At 44.7% G+C, this 13,231-nt stretch overlaps 1 protein-coding gene and 1 long non-coding RNA gene across 2 annotated transcripts in view; both read left to right on the forward strand.

Moving 5' to 3' along the window:
• Positions 1-13,231, forward strand: part of LOC139790750 (ankyrin repeat domain-containing protein 26-like) — a 678,272-nt gene that overhangs the window by 256,369 nt on the left and 408,672 nt on the right. The window lies entirely within an intron of this gene.
• Positions 6,852-10,224, forward strand: LOC139790734 (uncharacterized). Its single transcript, XR_011723607.1, has 3 exons — positions 6,852-6,896; positions 9,289-9,505; positions 10,054-10,224. It is a non-coding gene; the product is annotated as an uncharacterized lncRNA (long non-coding RNA).

Raw genomic sequence — 13,231 nt, forward strand, 5'->3', positions numbered from 1 at the left:
CATTCAATTTGTGACTTGAAGATTGCTCTGGAAAATAAGGAAAGAGAAAAAAGAGATTGTTTCCAGAGACTGGAAGACCTCCTGTTGGCATCTTCTGGGAGAACTATTGCAATGAAACACCTGGAGGGACGGATACAGTGGTGAGAGAGTGGCACAGGGGACCAAGGTGTCTGCTGCTGTCTGGGGTGGTGAAGATGCTTCTGTTTGTGCTTTGCCTGCTGTTCTTTAAGAATTGGTGCTCTGGTGGTTCCTTGTAATAAGAACTGTGTTTCTGTTTAAGCCTTGAAGCTAAAAATGCCCGACTGCAAGCCACAGTTGTGCAGCAAAACAGTACAATTGAAACCCTTCTGCAAGGCTCACCCCTGGTAAGCTGCTCATAAACTGCTGTCTTTTTCCCAGTTGCTGTGGGGCCTTTGGAATATTTTTATTTTTTTCTGGGTTGATGTTTGGACTCGGTGATCTCAGAGCTCTTCTCCAAATTGTGGGATTCTGAAATCCTGGCCAGGAGCAGAGGGGCTTCTGAAAGTGTTCTCTGTGTTATTCTTTCCCTAGAGCAAAGTGGCAGGGTGAGTGGGGGAATTCCTTCTTTGAGGAAGCTTTTTCTCTATCCTGTTCTGTCCCACAGTGTTCCTTCCTTAGCAGCTTGGATAAATAAGTGCTGAGAGGGAGGGATTCTTTCTAAATAAGAAGAATTCTTCCCCGTGGTAGCTCCTGGGTTCTCCCTTGGTTGCTGGAGGATGCACAAGTGCCTCAAGGAGTAAATCTGTGCCCCTGACATTGGGCAGGTTGAAAAAAAAAAGGTTCCCTTTTTAATTTGTGGTGGGTAAAAGTGTGCTACCTGCTTCAGGAGCAGGCAGCTTCCCAGGACAGAGTGGAAGAAATCAGAGCCCACGACCACGAAGCAGAGAGAAAACTGCTGCTCAGCAGAATGGGAGACCTGAAACAGGAATTAGAGAGTGAGAAATACACCCTGAGAGAGAGCATTGTCCTAAAGGAAAAATATGAAAAGCTGTATCTGGAGGAAGTGAAAAAGAGAAGATGGTTACAAAATGAACTGGAAAGGTAGGTACATGCTTTTTGGAGTGGTAACAAGAGTTTCCTTTTTTCCTCCTGTGTTTTCCTGCTAGGGTTCCTCTTCTACATCTGGTCAGCATTACATCTGTAAGCCTGAGATGGCATATTTGTGAGGAAGGTTCCTTTAACCCTCCCTCTGTCTTAATATCTCTTGAGCATTCCAAGACTAACACCACTAATCGTGGAATTAATGTTGGTGGTTTTTTTTTAATTAATTGTACTTTACCAGTCAGCCTTTTTGCCAGTCTCTAATAATTTCCTCCTTATATTCAGTGAGTGGCAAAAAAAAACCAAACCATGAATTTTATGTCCTGTACTGTTTGAATAAGGATGTGCCCTACAGAGAACAGAATTTAATTCTATGAAGGAAGAAAGTGAATATTTTTTTTTTCTGGCTTCCATTTGAGGCTTATGGTTTGAACTTTCCATGGGAAAGGGTGTTGTTGCGCAGGTGTTCTCTGCCTTTTGGAAAAAGCTGTGTAAGCACAGAGCATTCGCAGATTTGAAGCTCTCATGCTGAGAAGTCTCAAGTGTTGGTTGCTGCTCCTTGTGGGAAATGTGACTGCTGAGAAATCCTAAAAAAACCCTCAGCTGTTCAGGGTGTGGTCACTCCTAATCCCTTCAACTTTCACAAGTTGAATAATAACCAAAGACCTGGGGGGGTGGGGGGAGGGTAACTGGGCCAAAGTGACTCCCAAAGATAACTCTTGGTACGTCTCTGATTTTTTTCAGAGATGAGGAAAACCAAGGAAAAGCCAAAAGAAAGCTTTGTGGGAAACTTGTTCTTTCCCTTTCCATCAGTGAAGATCTGGATGTCAGTGCTGGGCAGTGTCTGGGACATTCTGGGAACACTCTTTCTCTAAGTTCAAGTTTAGGAGGAAGCTTCCCAAGTTCACCCACAGGAACAGAATCCTTGGGGAACAACATTTGCACTCATTATGCAGCTCAGGTAAAAAATGTGAAATCCCACCCTTAGCATCTGTAAGCCAAGTTGTGCTTTTTAACCTTAAAGTTACAACTCGTTTGTAGTGATTACTCATGGTGTAACTCCTCCTCATCACAACACTCCGCATCTAGGTGTGGTAGGGGTGAAGAGTCTTGGTTTTGAGGGTTGTTCTCTTTTCCAAGAGCACTCAGGGTTTTGAGGAGTTTTTGAGGGCAGTGGGAGCTTAAAAACCTTGCAGAAAAGGGGGCAAGTGAATTAATGCTTGGGAAAAAGGAAAGAGCTGCCAGTTTCCAAGGGGCAGTCTTTCCCTTTTCTCCTTTTCTGCATAAGGAAAAAATAGAAGTAGAAATTTAGAGCAGTTTGGCTGAGAGAAGAGCAAGAGGGAGAGAGGATGTGAATCAAAATCACCTCTTTGCCTTTGCTTGGGTGGGGGCATCTCTTTCCATTGTTAGCTATTGGCTTGTTGGGTGGGAAATGTGATGAAATATTCTCAGGAATCGGGTCCCTTGGCTTTCTGTGGAAGTTGGCTGAGAGGTGGAGGTGTAGAGCAGCTGCTAAGGGGAGAAGATGAGGTGCATGTCCTGTGCCCTGTGTGCCATCTGCTTTTTCTGTTTTGAAAGTCTGAGAGTGACAGAAAGAAAGAGAAGGAAGAGCTGAGCTGCCCTCTCCAAGTGCATCTGGACAGAGAGCTGGAAATAAACATGGAAGTGGAGGAAGAGTCTGAGAGGTGGGGCATGTTCGTATCCCTGAGTACAATTCAAGCTGAATTCAATTTGAATGTAGAACTGGGTGTGCAGAAGAGTTGGTGAGGAAATTCCATCCTCATCTTAGTCCTAGCAAGACTCTGCTCTCCATGAGATGAGAGCTGCCAAAGGAGGTTTCCCTGCAGGGAAAATCTGAATTTTTCCACAGGTGAAATTTGGAGCCTCCAGGTGTGGCATAGGAATGCTGGATTTTTGTCTCAGTAATTTCTGTTAAAGACAAAATTTCTGTAATGTTTACACAACAATATGTGAAAAAGGCTGCTTGTTGTTCCTTTGCTTCATTGTTTTCTTCTCAAATGTGCTTTGTAGGTCTGAGAGCTTCTCAAGCATTAAACAGATGGTAAGGGAATTTGGGGAGCGAATGTCCCTGCATGAGTTGAAGAAAGAAATAAAGGATGTTTATTCTGAAATGGCCAATGAAGTTGCTAAAATGAACACAAAGGTGAGCTCTGATTTGTGTGAGGCTTTTTGGTGGTGGTGGTGTTTTTTCTCCTGGAAAAACTCTTACTCTTTCCCAAGGCTTCTTTTCACATTGTTAATTTTTTTTTTTGTTTTTTTTTTCTGAGCTGTGTTTTGGAATGGATTTGGCTTTCCATGGTGCTGCAGCAGTAGATGAGTGTGCCCAAAGTTTTTTCTTCTGGAAAAACTGTCTTACTCTTTCCTAACGCTTTCCAATTGCTTCCCTGGGCAGGACGCTGTGAGGTGATGCAGAAAATGTTGTGGAATTTGTTTCAACCCTGGTTTCAGCCCAGTGGAATTTGTTTCAAACCCTGGCTTCAGCCCAGCCTTTCCCTTCTCCTGGGCACCCAAAAAAGTGCTTTTTGAGGTGGTTATTACTGTTTGAGTAGCATGAAAGAAAAGTCCCCTGCCCTGGCAGGGGCTCATGATTAGGCCAAAAGTTTCTTGAGTTTTTGTCTTCCAAGAGAAAGAGTTATTTTGGATGACAGGGAAGGTGATTACATCGAGGCAGAGTTAAATAGAATCACAGAAAATTATTAAGGGTTGGAAGGGACCAGCCTGTGCCAGTGCTCTGTCACCCTCACAGGGAAAAAAAAAAAAAATCTTTTTATTTATATGGAACCTCCTATTCTCAAGCATTCATTGTCTCTTTTCCTGTCAAATAAATCAAGGTTCTTCCTTCTGTTAGAGCCTCTTTCAAGTGCCCACCGTGCCAGTTTCCTCCCCTTTTAATGACTGACAGGATATCAGGTTTGATGTTCAATAGATACAGAAAATTTTGCTTCTGGAGGGGGGAAGAGAAGGACAGAGCTGTAGGTGACCATTGGGACCTTACAAAAGGCTGATATTTCCTGCGCATTTTTTAAAACAGACTGCAGCTTTCACCTAAAGAGGAGAATACATCTTTGTCCTTCAGTAAAAGCCATCTTCTGAACTAATATTTAAAAATTTCTCAGTGTAGAGGGAAAAAAAAGATGGTGTGTTTCTCAGTGCCATAACGAAGCTTGAGTGTGTTGTAAAAATTCCTCTACAGCATGAGAGGTGGTTTTTGTGCTGAAACCAGGAGGTTTGGCTGTGTTTGACTTCCTATGAGCTTTTCCAGTGCTTTTCCAGGAAATGGGAAAATGGGGAAAATGCTGCCAGTTTGGTGCCTACTGCAGGAGAAGGGCTGGGAACCTGAGGAATCCTATCAGAAATGATGTTATAGGTGTTCTTGATTAAAAGGAAGCCCCTGGTTTCACTCTGATTTTAATACTGGGTCAGCAGATGATAAATCCAGTCCGGGTGCCCAGCCCTTTACCAATATTTTTTCTTCTTTTGGCTTCTGCTGAGTTCCTTTTCTTGTGTGTGTTTTTTTCTGTCTACAGCTCGACAAACTTTCTTGCCAGCTGAAAGAAGAGCCTAAGGCAGGCAGGATGGGAGGAGAAACACAAAAGTGGACCAGCAAGTGGAGATGAACACCCTGAAAAATACAAATACACCCTGAGAAAGAGCGTTGTTCTAAAGGAAAAATATGAAAAGCTGTATCTGGAGGAAGTGACAAAGAGAAGATGGTTACAAAATGAACTGGAAAGGTAGGTACAGGCTTTTTGGAGTGGTAATAAGAGTTTCCTTTTTTCCTCCTGTGTTTTCCTGCTGGGGTTCCTCTTCTACACCTGGTCAGCATTATGTTTGTAAGCCTGAGATGGCATATTTGTGGGGAAAGTTCCTTAAGACACTTTGCCTTCATTAGAACTCTCTTAATTTCTCTTGAGTGTTCCAAGAGTCACAGCAATGATCATGGAATTAATAGGGTTTTTTTCGTGGATTCTGTTTCCAAAGGGAATGTATAGCAAAAAAGATGAATTTCATGTCCCTTATTGAATAAGGAGAGGCCCCTGCAGAGCACAGAATTTGATTCTGTGAAGGAAAAAAAAAAAATGTCTTTTTTTGGCTTCTATTTTATCAGTTTGTCTGAGGTTTCAGCTCCCCATGGGAAAGGGAGGGTAGCTCAGAGTTGGTTTTCTCTGTGTTTTGGAAGAAGCACAGAGCATTCACAGGTAGCTTTGAAGCTCTCGTGCTGAGAAGTCCCAAGTCCTTGGTTTGATTGCTAATATATAAGCTCTCCAAAACCCCTCAGGTCAAATTCTGGGTTGGGTCACTCCTAATCCTTTTTTCAGAAATCAACAAATAATCAGAGACTATGAGTAACTCTGCCAAAGTGTTCCTGCCAGAGATAATTCTTGGGATGTGTCTGAATTTTTTCAGAGCTGATGATGAACTACCAAAAGCCAACACTGCACTCCATGAGAAGGGCATCAGAAGAAGCATTTCAGTCACAAGCAGCTTGGAGAGCAGAATTCTGGGTCCAAGTCCAGCTCAGCTTTCAACTCACCTGGGACATCCTGGCAAAGAGTTTGGCACTGAACAGGAATCTAAGTCCAGTTGGTGGGAATCTTCATTTGATCAAAGTTCTCCTTCATTGCAGTGCTGGTATTTCCCAGAAAGACTCTGATGGGCTGATAGATGAGGATTATGCTTTTATTCACAGCTATTCCAAGCCTCCAAACTTAAAAATTTGCTGTCGGGTCACTGATCACGTTATTTCCTTACACCTCCCACTCTACAACAAGCCCCATGTTCTTCTCCTCAGGATTTATGCTGCAACCCTCCAAGCTGACCAAGTCAAAAGTCAAATTCTACACCAACCCTGCACTGCCTCCCCCAGAAAGTTCCTGCAGGGAAGTTTTGTGCTGAGCAGAACCTCACCATCCCCAAAACTCTCTTCCAACAACCTGGAAGCATCCTGGATCCAAGCACTGGCACCTCACTGACTGTGTCTTAGTGTGCCAGAGAAATGTTGGCGATGTCCGTCATAGCTGAGCGATGCCTGGTGCAGAATGTTCTACAGACCACTGCCTTGTGCCATGCAAACTTACCCTCTGCTTGAAGCCCAGACCTAAGAGGGGTGGCATCCCAGGGAGGAGGCTCAAAGTGAACCATCTTCAAAAGGTACAGTGAGAAACAGCTTCCAGGTAAACCTTCAAGCTGGACTTTTAGATCATCCCATAGATCCCTCTCCCGAAGCGAATCCCCAGGGTTCTCCTCAAAGAAAACCAAAGATTGGAATCTCACCCAAGAGCTCCCGGAACTGTTGACAAAGAAGAGAAGCTCTAAAATTTCCCTGTCTTCCAAAAGGTAGAGTGAGAAACAGCCTCCAGGTAAACCTTCAAGCTGGACTTTTAAATCATCCCATAGATCCCTCTCCTGAAGCGCTTTGGCAACACATTAAAAAGAGCATCCTGCAGTCCTCTGAAGAATCCCCAGGGTTCTCCTAAAAAAAAACCCCAAAGATTGCTTTGAGGAAAACAGCTGAGAGATCCAATAATTGTTGACAAAGAGAAGAGAACCTCTAAAATTTCACTGTCTTCCAAAAGATGCAGTGAGAAACAGCTTTGATGAAAACACCACGGTGCAGTCATCAGCACCCTGTAGAAGAAGAAAGAAAAGTCAAACTGCTCACACTACTGAACTATAACTCTGCTCTGCTTTGCTGGAAAAATCCTTGGAAGAATACAGTGGTTTTCTCTGGAGGTGAACTTTCCATGTGTCATGACCAGCAAAAAAAAAAAAAAAAAAGCCTATAGGAAGCCTCTGACAACTCTGGGGTGCAGGTATGTGAAGCCAAATATTTTGAATTAGAGTCCAGACTGCTAAGTAACATTATAGAGTAAATGGAGAGTAATTACAGAGTCAATTATAGAGTAAGTTATAAAATAAGGTAAAGAAAATTAGCAGAAAGTGACTAATGGTGATGGCGGAGTCATTCAGAGGAAGGTGGTGTTTCTGTCTGAAGTTAGGTACAGTTTTCTAAGGATGGGGAAAAATCTTTTCCACGATGCTGGGTATTTCCTGCTGCTTTATTTCCAGCTGGGCTATGTTGTTCCTGCAAACAATGCAGTCAAATGCATTTTTTTTCCCCCATACAAAATACGCGTTGAAGTGAAGAAGGAGATTTGTCTGTAAAAGGCTGATGTGTGTGACTAAACATACTTGGTCTTCCTCTTTGTAAGAGAAAACTCATGCAAAAAAAACCTTGGAATTTGGTGACCTTTGATGCTTTCCCTGCATCTGCAAAACATGTGTGTGTTGGGCCATGCTAAGAAGTGTTTGAAAATATTTTTTTCTGAGGGTATTTCTGAGGGGAATAGGGCAGGCATGTTGGTGTTGGGCATCTGGGGCAGGGCTGGGCAGAAGGGTCTGAAGTCCTGTGTAACACCTCAGGGGAGAGTGGAGCACATTATTCCAACTTTTGGGACATGGTTTAGTGGTGTTGGTTTCCCAGTTGGACTGGAGGATCCTAGAGGTTTTTTCCAGCCTTAATGATTTTGTGGTTCTGTGATTCTGTCCCCATAGGAGGCATTGGCCCAGCTCCAGAGGGAAAGCCAGCTGGCTTCCATCAGCTGCTGTACAGGGATGCTTTAATGACATTTTCCACAAACTCTGCTGAAAAGCAAGTTTCCACGCTGGAAAAAATGAGCAAGGAATTAAAGGCCAAGTGTGCTGGTCTTAAACTATGAGGCTGAAAAACTAAAAAAAAGGGAGGTAAAGGACACGCTTTTTGCAACGTTGAGGGCTCTGAGCAGTGTTTTGCTGTTCATGACTGCATTCTGTCTTTTGGGACCTGCCTGTTCCTCAAAAAAGTCAATTTCAGCCACTAAGCTTTCTCTTCTCTGTTTTGTGATGTGCAGCAATCTTTAAATTTCTTCTTTGTGGCTGTGTTAGGCTAATTAACTGGTCAGAAGACTGATTAGAATGTTAAAGTTTTTTTCTGCAAATTCCACCAGTCCCAGGCAGAGGGTTTAAAGGTTGAAAAGTTCTATACCCATTTTGTTAATTTTTATTTTCTGGAAAACAGGAACTAGTCCTGTTGAGTAATTAGACACTGTTTGTCTGTGAATAGTGATGTGAACAGTGCTTTAAAATTCCATTTCTTTCTTCGTCTGAACCCCGGAGTGATTGAGTGAGGTGAATACCTGCATGTGTCAGATAACCACCTTATTCTTCATTTTTCAGTTTCTTTAAGAGGGAAGAGGGGGAAGAACTCCAGGAGTGCTGTCAATGGTTTTCCCCTGTGAATCACTTTGTATTTCTAGTGCCAAAATACCAGGTTCCTTTGGGAGATGGTAGTTCTGTGGGTGGCTGGAGGAAAGGAGGGACTGTCCAGATTTATGAAAGTTGTTACTCTAAAATTACCTTGGTATTAATTTAATGTATTCATTTAATGTAAGCAATATTAATTTAACTTAATGTATTGGTTTAATTCTTTGTAGAATGCCAAAAGAGACCAAAGAACCATCTCATACAAAGTCCTGCCTTTAGTCACCAGAGTAATATCTGCAGTCAAACTATGGCTCTTGCATCAAACAGATTGCTTTGAGTTCTGTTAAAAAAAATAACATGATTCAGTGTATGGTGCTGTATTGTTCAAAAAGTATAACATTATCTATAACATATATTATTTTTTAATGTATTAGAAAACAGAAATCTCCATGAGCTGCTGCTGATAGTTTGGAGGTGCTGACTGCTGGTGGCAGGCAAAATTTTCCTACTTTTTGAATTCAAGACAGTTGTAACTGTATAATCAAATAAGTTAAAAGACAGAATTCATGTTCTTATAACTTTTTTCATGCTTTTTTCATAACTTTTCTTATAACCATTTCATCAGGGCAATGTCAGAGAGCTGACATTGGAAAGCTCTCTGTGGCAGAAGTTCACTGGAAGTTGCTACGAGGCGCTGCAGGAACCTGGAGGAAGCCAACCTGGGCTTGGAAAAGGAATTGGGAGAGGTTAAATCCAAGGTACATGAAGTTGTCCCAGAATTCCAGAGCAAACTCCATTCACTGATTGCTTTGAAGCTTTAGTGCTGAGCAGCCCCAAGTCTTGGTAACTCTTTCAGGTTTGACTGCTATGATACAGGCTCCCCAGAACCCTTCAGGTCAAACGGGTTTGGTCATTCCTAATCTGTTCCTGCCAGAGATAATTCTTTGTGTCTTTGTGTTTCAGAACTGATGAAAAAAAAAAAAAGGAAAAGCCAACAGAAGGCTTCGTGGAAGAGAAAAGAACACGCGTGGAAGTGGCTGCAAATCCAGTTCACCATTCAACTCATCTGGGACATCCTGGCACCAGTCTGATTCTGAACAGAAGTCCAGTAGGAAGCATCCCCAGCTCACCCATAGGAGCAGAATCCTTGATGAACAGGATTTCCTCTTCTGCAGACAAGGTAAACATTTTGAAATCCCATCCTCAGCTACTGCTGAAGAGCATGTGTATGCAAGGTTGTGCTTTTTAGCCTAAATTACAACTCATTTGCAGGGATTACCCATGGTGTGTCTCCTCCTCATCCCAACACAACATCTAGGTGTGCTAGGGGTGAAAAGTTTGGGTTTTGAGGTTGTTTTCCAAGAGTGCCCAGAAACCAAAGATGATGCCATAGGATGGTTCCAGCTAAGCTTCAAATTAAATTTTCTTATCTAGGATGTATGACTATAATAAATAAATCTGCAATAAATCTCACTTTATACTTCATTGTGGGAGATCCACTGTGTAGGAGGCATTTGGGTTTTTATGGGGTTCTCCTGGAGAAGCTGTGAATTTGGTCACTGCTCTTCCTTTAGTCCTGGAGAGAGGGCCCTTCCCTCCCCTCTGCTGGTTTATGGCCTCATTTCTTTGGCCCTTGGAGTTACTGCCTGGTTTTGTGTGGACTTGAAGAATGTTTTAGAAGTTTAATATTGCACTCATGTTAATGGTGTGTTTTCTGTATGATTCTAGTACAAGTGGATCCTGGATGAATTTGTCTCTGAAGAACCTGGACATGGTAATGTGTCATGTTAGAGTAAGTAAAAAGATGACTGCTCCTAACTCTTGAAAACAACATCTTGAAAGCTGTTTAGTTCCTGTGCTAAGCACAGGGTTTTTTCTGCTAGCTTTACACTTACTTGAACATGGCAAGTTTCTGCTCTGTAGAGCTCTAAGCAGCTGCCTGAAAAAAAACCCAAAACCAGCACAAAGGAAACTGACCTATTTCCTCCACACAGGTACACTTAGCTAAAGCTGAAGTCACCTTTCACTGGAGTTAATCCTGAATCACAAACATAAAAGGAGCCCTACACAGAGTTTCACAGACTTCAGCCATCACTTCTCCTCCCGTGTCCAGTGATTGCCTTCAGCACTGACCCATAACACACCCCCTGCTGTCAGTTCTTGGTCTTTGCTGCCCTTTACTCATTGCTTGTGTTTGTAGCTCCTCTGTTTCAGTCTTTTTATTTGAATAGGCAAGAAGAGGCTAATCAGTGACAAAAGTTCTCCTTTCTTCAGAGAAAGATCACTCAGTAGTGTTCAGGCAACTGTCAGGGGAGCTGAATGTTTGTCATCCGTGGCATCAAACATGTTCTGTGACATGAGGCCAGATGCCCCAGGAGGAATTGCACCTATTTTGTAATGATTACTCCAGAGTCACAGCTTTGCAGTGACTGGTGCTGTTTCAAAGCAGGAAGCCCCTGAGCCAATTTCCTTCTGTTGCTGTCTGCTTTTAATCACGGAGAGTGTTCAGCTCTGGCTTCGTAGCCGTAATGTTCTGACAGTGACCTCTTTGCCCCTCTCTCCTGTAAAAGTAACGTCAGGAATCTTGTCTCTTTTCTTCCCAGACACTGATGAACTTTCAACTACATCTTTGGGAGCTTGTTCCATATCTTGTGATGGATCAGAAGACATGAAAATATCTTTCTGTCAGTCTGAATAAATGTTCTGAGTCTGTTGGATGGATGACAGCCCTGTTGGCTTTCCCTGGTGGTTTTTTGATGCGTAGTCCTCTCCCTCTCCCCCTTCCCTTTTCCCTCCTCTCCCATTGTCTTCCCTCCCCTCCCCGTTCCCTTTTCCCTCTCCCTCTCCTCTCCCTCCCTCTCCCTCCCTCTCCCCTTTCTTCCCCCTTCTTCCCCCTCTCCTCTCCATTCCTGTGTAGTCCCCTCCCTCTCTCCTTTCCCACTTTTCCCCCTTTTCCCATTATCCACCTTTTCGCAGTCCCCTTTTCCACATTTTTCCCTCTTTCCCCCTTCTCCCTTTCCCCCCTTTTCCCCCTTTTCCCCCTTTCCCCCCTTTTCCTTCTTTCCCCCCTTTTCCCCCCTTTTCCCCCCTTTTCCCTCCTTTTCCCTCCTTTTCCCCCCTTTTCCCCCTTTTCCCCCTTTTCCCCCTTTTCCCCCCTTTTCCCCCATTTTCCCCCCTTTTCCCCTTTTCCCCTTTTCCCCTTTTCCCCTTTTCCCCTTTTCCCCTTTTTCCCCTTTTCCCCCCTTTTCCCCCCTTTTCCCCCCTTTCCCCCCTTTCCCCCTTTTCCCCCTTTCCCCCCTTTCCCCCCTTTCCCCCCTTTCCCCCCTTTTCCCCCTTTTCCCCCTTTTTCCCCTTTTTTCCCCCCTTTTCCTCTTTTCCCCCCCTTTTCCCTCTTTCCTTCTTTCCCTCTTTCCCCCTTTCCACCTTTCTCTTTCTCCTTCCCCTTTCTCCGTCTCCTTTCTGCTTCCCCTTTCTCCTTCCCCTTTTCCCTTCCTCTTTCCTCTTTCCCCTTCCCCTCCCATTACCCCCCTCCCATTCCCCCCCTTCCATTCCCCCCCACCCATTCTCCTTTCCCTCCCCCCACCCCTTCCTGCCCATTCCCTTCCATGCCTTACCCTGCCCTCCCCTCCCCCCCCAACTTTCCCCTTTTCTCCTTTTCCCCTTTTCTCCTTTTCCCCTTTTCTCCTTTTCCCCTTCTCTCCTTTTCCCCTTCTCTCCTTTTCCCCTTTCTCCCTTTCCCCCCTTCCCCCCTTCCCCCCTTCCCCCCTTCCTCCCTTCCCCCTTCCCCCTTCCCCCTTCCCCCTTCCACCTTTCCCCCCTTCCCCCCTTCCCCCCTTCCCCCCTTCCCCCCTTCCCCCCTTCCCCCCTTCCCCCTTCCCCCTTCCCCCTTTCCCCCTTTCCCCCTTTCTCCCTTCCCCCTCCCCCTCTCCCCCCCTCCCCCTCTCCCCCCCTCCCCCCCTCTCCCTTTTTCCTTCTTCCCCTCCTCCCCCTCTTCCCCCTCTTCCCCCTCTTCCCCCTCTTCCCCCTCTTCCCCCTCTTCCCCGCTTCTTTTCTTCCCCCCTTTCCCCCTTCTCCTTTCCTCCTTTCTCTTTCTCCATCCCCTTTTCTCCTTCCCCATTTTCTCCTTCCCCTTTCTCCTTCCCCTTTTCCCTCCCTCTTTCCTCTTTCCCCTTCCCCTCCCATTCCCCCACTCACCTTCCTTCTTTCTCCTCCCCTTTCCACTCCCCTTTCCCTCCCACTTTCCCCTCCCTTTCCTTCCCTTTTCTTTTTTTCCCTTCCCTGCCATCCCCACCCTCTCCTTTTTTGTAATTTTTGTAAATAAATAGATTTGGATTTTGGTTTTAAAGTTTTCATCAGTCTCTGACCTTTATTTCTTGCTGCTACCAGTTCTGCTCCTCTTTACCCTTTTTCATTTTCTGCACACCTGCTTTTTGAAATGGAATAGAAAAACCCCATATTTCTGAAGGAAAAAACATAGCCTGCTTTTCAAGAGTGCAGAAAGGGCCTTGGAAGTAGAAAGACTGCTCCAGAAATCACTTGGGCACGAGCAATGTGATCGTGTCCTTTGCTGCGTGTCTGGCATGGCTCAGTTTGGAGTGCCAGAGCTCAGCTCCAGTTCCCTGTTGTGGGCCAGAGGGTTCATTTTCCTAAGGAAAGCACATGGACATTTCTTCCCAGTGCTTTCTGATGCCACTCAAGTTTCAGAGCCTCATTCTAAAAGAGGCTTCATGGCAGCTCTGCTCTAGAGCTGTCACACGGGGCTCCACACCGAGCCCTCTGATCTGCTCCCTTTCCTTCAGACACAACTCACAGCAGCAAATACTCATCTCACCATCTCCCTTTGGGGATCCAGTCAAAACTTGTGCTGCCTCTGCACAGAATGACTTCTGCAGCCTGACCAGCACCC

Source organism: Heliangelus exortis, unplaced genomic scaffold, assembly GCF_036169615.1.
Source record: "Heliangelus exortis unplaced genomic scaffold, bHelExo1.hap1 Scaffold_135, whole genome shotgun sequence".
Classification (NCBI taxonomy): domain Eukaryota; kingdom Metazoa; phylum Chordata; class Aves; order Apodiformes; family Trochilidae; genus Heliangelus; species Heliangelus exortis.